The sequence below is a fragment of the Micromys minutus genome, assembly GCF_963924665.1.
Source record: "Micromys minutus genome assembly, chromosome: 18".
Lineage (NCBI taxonomy): Eukaryota > Metazoa > Chordata > Mammalia > Rodentia > Muridae > Micromys > Micromys minutus.
In genome coordinates this window covers 29,575,873-29,580,303 of record NC_137953.1, presented here as the reverse complement: position 1 = coordinate 29,580,303, position 4,431 = coordinate 29,575,873, and the positions used below count along the sequence as shown (strand labels likewise).

The 4,431-nt window shown below is 47.3% G+C and overlaps 1 pseudogene across 1 annotated transcript; it reads left to right on the top strand.

The window, feature by feature from the left end:
• The first annotated feature begins 2,883 nt into the window (after positions 1–2,883).
• Positions 2,884–4,118, top strand: LOC308432585 (keratin, type I cytoskeletal 18-like; annotated as a pseudogene). Its single transcript has one exon. The product of its transcript is annotated as a keratin, type I cytoskeletal 18-like (transcript).
• Positions 4,119–4,431: the final 313 nt, after the last annotated feature.

The window sequence follows — 4,431 nt, the reverse complement described above, 5'->3', positions numbered from 1 at the left end:
CATTCCTGAGCAGAAAGGGGTCTCGTGTTTCTGTGAAAATAGCTGACACTCTGCTCAGGAGCCCGAACACAGGACACACTGTGAAGGGCTTTATGGGCCATAAAAGAAAATTCTCTCTTACTGCTAGCCCTGCATTTCCTCTTTCCAGTTCTATGCATAGGAATAGAACCTTTATGCCCAGTGTAAAGCAGGACAATATCCCAGCACAGGTCTATAAACTGACCCTGGAGCATAAACCAGAAAAGAAGTTGCCAGAAGGAAGCAGGATGTAACCATGGTATGGGGGATGTGCGTGAACAAAAGCTCGTTTCTTTGTGAATCTGGAAAAGCAAACTATTCTCCTACTCTTGGGTTAACAGGCAGGGGAGGCGGAGGAGTGGTGGCAACACCCCTCAAGACATTGCATGCTTATATTTAGAAAACACACAAAAGTGCCAGTAGGGGCAGAATACGGCTTGACCTGTCTGCTGTACTTTGAGCAAGAGCAGTATGTACAGGACAAAGCCTGAGCACGTGGGAAGACGTGTGCGGGCATGTGGGATAAGGCGCCAGGTCTGGAAGGACCACTTGAGATAAACCGGCATCAGTTTTACGAAACGGAAGGGGTTCCCTAGCCTTTTCTTCATCACTCGGTTTTGAATGCAATGTTACAGCACGTGTATGCTGTAAAACTTTGTAATAAAATGCTTATGCATTCACCTGCCCTAACTAAGAAATATATCATCGCTATCCTGAGACTCCAGGAATCCTTCCAAAGCTGATCATGATTTACTGCGTAGCTTTCACGGCTTCTGTTTGTTTATTTAGTTTCTGGAGCCAAAGTTCTACTACATAGCTCAAGTTGGCCTGGATTGGCCTCTTATTAACTCCAAACACACACACACAGACACACACACACACACACACACACACACACACACATGCACACACACACCATGAGACAAAGAGTCCTATAGCCCAGGTTGGCCTGGATTGGCCTCTTATTAACTCCAACTACACACACGCACACACACACACACACACACACACACCGTGAGACAAAGAGTCCTATATCCCAGGTTGGCCTTGACCTTGCTCTAGCTAAGGATGACCTTGAACTCCTGATTCTCTTACCTTCACTTCCCAAGTCTTGGAATTACAGGAGTTTATAGGTGCCCACAGAGAAGTAACTTTTCCACAAATGCTAAGTGTAGAACCTGGAGTTTGAATTACTGCTAAAACCTCATGCCTAAAAGAGCCAGCAAAGAAGACAGCCGTGGTGCCTGATCAGCCTGCCACCCGAGGGTGGGACTTTCTCAACCTGCTCCGTGCCAAGCACATCCCATCTCATCATAGCTCCCGCTGGGAATTTTGATTTTATTTAGATATTTTGTCCTTAAGAAACAAGGTATAAAACGTTTCTTGGGTAGCATGGGATTTAGACAACTATTTTAGTTAATACAAAAAAAAAAAAAAAAAAAAAAAAAAAAAAAAAAAAAAAGAGTGCTTGGACCAAGACATCCTGAACTCGAACCCAAACACAGCCAGGGACATCAGATGCTATTGGCACTTGACTGGGAGAGAAGTCACCATTCCTCCAGGCAGCTGCTGGGGTTTTCCTGGTAGTGGGAAAGTGTGCTGTCTGTCTAAAGGGCTGTTCACAATTACTTACCGTGACACAGCAGTGTGTCATGACATGTTGACGTTGCCAGTGGTTTTTTTAGAAAAACACAAGCAGAAGCGAACAACCAAATAAACACCCACATTATATTATACTATGTTTTTAGGGATCAATCACTCAGGTGGCATTTCTGATCCTCAGCTTCTCTCTCTCTCCTTTTGTCGGTGCAGACGTGTGTTTAATCAGGATGGCAAATGGACTATTAGTAAAGATGAAGAATTGGAGTGTTTCTTTATGATCCATCTTTAAAAGCAAACATATTGTCAGAGAGGGGTAATGGCAATATTCTTCAGGATAAGTTTGGCTGTATAAAATAGGACCATTCATGTGAAAACCCAACACGAGGGTCATTTGCACATGTATATGACTTGGTTTACTTTAATGGTTTTGTTTTCGGTCAGGGAGCTGTGAGCTTTTTGAGGATTCGAAGGTCTGAACTTATAAGCAAGATACTTTGGAGGAGACAAACAGAAGCTGAATGATATTGGGAGGGGAGGCGTTGAGGCAGTAGTGACATGCGGCGAGTACCTAAACACAGATTCATTTATTTATTATTTTAAGTGTTCGGCTGTTTCGCCTGTAGATATGACTACATGTGTGCGCCTGATGCTCACAGAGGCCAAAAGAGAGATCGGATCCCTCTAAAACCGTAGTTACAGACGGGTCTGAGCTGCCATGTGATGTTAGAAGCCAACTTTGGTTCTCTGGAAGAGCAGTCTCTTAATAGGAATTCTTCTTTGGTATGTCCCTTTCCCTCTCCACGTTAGTGATAGTAACAGAGCCTAGTTTGTTACCCAGTAGGACAAAGGTACATGGAAGCCAGAAGGGCTTTTCACAGCATCGGCTTTCAGATACCGAGAAGTTCCAGGGAGAGTTCTTGGGGAGGCTGCCTGGGAGTCTAGTCCTCTCTTGTTCCTTTATTCAGCATCATCAAGTGGTGGAATTGTTCTCAGCTGTTTTATACACTGAGGTTTCTTGTAAGCTTTTATCTATGTAAAAGGTTAAAATACAGTTGAAAACCAGCTGTGAAGCTCCTGTCATTCTTGGAACCTCCTGTTTTCCTGTCATTCTTGGACCCTCCTGTTTTCCACGCGGTTCATGCTGTTCCCCCTGCTTTACCTTCCCTGCCAGTCTTTGACGCTTGTAGGGATTTAAAAATACTTGCGTGCGCGGTGGTAGAACGCCTGCTCTGGTCTCTTGCTTCGCTCTCCTCTCCAGACAAGATGAGCTCTACCACCTTCTCCACCAACTACGGGTCCCAGGGCTGTGCGCAGACTCCTAGCCAGTGAGTCCGGTCTGCCAGCAGCACAGCCAGCCTCTCTGCAGGTGCTGGGGTCTCCGGGTCCCTGATATCCGTGTCCTGCTCCTTCTGGCATGGCTCGGTGGGGTCCTCAGGCCTGGAGGGAACGAGTGGAATCCAGACCGAAGGAGATCATACAAAACCTGAACGACCGCGTGGCAAAGCTACCTAGACAAGGTGAAGAGCCTGGAGACTGAGAACAGGAGACTGGAAAGCAAAATCCGTGAACATGTGGAAAAGAAGGGGTCCCAGGGCGTCAGAGACCGGGACCACCAATTCAAGACCCTCGAAGACCCGAGAGCTCGAATCTTTGTGGATAATACCCGCATAGTCCTGCAGATCGACAATGCGCATCTTGCTGCTTCTGACTTTAGGGTCAAGTATGAGACAGAACTGGCCATGCGCCATTCTGTGGGGAGCGATACTCATGGTCTCTGCAAGGTGCTAACGACACCAGTCTCACAAGGGTGCAGGTGGAGACAGAAATCGAAGCGCTCAAGGAGAAACTGCTGCTGTTCATGAAGAATCACGAGGAGGAAGTCCAAGGTCTGGAAGCCCTGATTGCGGGTTCTGGGTGATTGTGGAAGTGGATGCTCCCAAATCTCAGGATCTCAGCAAGATCATGGCGGGCATCCACACCCAGTATGAAGAGCTGGCTTAGGAGAACCGTGTGGAACTGGACAAGTACTGGTCACCAGATTGAGAGTACAACAATAGTAACCACAAAGTCTGCCGAAATCAGAGGTGCTGAGACCACACTCATGGAACTGAAACGCACCCCCCAGACCTTGGAGACTGACCTGGACTCCACGAAAAACCAGGACGTCAACTCAGAGACCAAGCTTGGGGAAGTGGAGGCCAGATACAAGGCACAGACAGAGCAGCTCAGTGTGGTCCTTCTGAACCCGGAGTCAGAGCTGGCACAAACTCAGGCAGTGTCAGACCCAGGAATACGAAACCCTGCTGAACATCAAGGTCAAGCTCGAGACGGAGATTGCCACCTACTGCCATTTGCTGGAGGATGGGAAAGATTTCAGTCTCAACCATGCCTTGGACTCCTGCAACTCCATGCAAACTGTGCAGAGGACAACTACCTGTAAGATTGTGGATGGCTAAGTGGTGTCTGTGACCAGTGACACCAGGGTTCTGAGGCACTGAGGCTGAGAAGGAGGGAACCCCTGCAGACTGAGAGACCAATAAAAGTTGAGAGCTCACTGGGCAACAACAACAACAACAAAATACATCTGCAACTTTTTTCCCCTTTCAAAATATGTGACCTAATTGCCAATCTCTTTATTCATATGTTAATGTATGTGTGTGTGTATGTGTGTATAGCTGAATGAGGGGGAGGGGAGAGGGTGAGGGAGAGAGAAAGAGGGAGAGAGAGAGAGGGAGGGAGGAGGGAGAGAAAGAGGGAAGGAAGGAGGGAGAAAGAGGGAGGGAAGGAGGGGGGGAGTGCCTGTGTATGGTA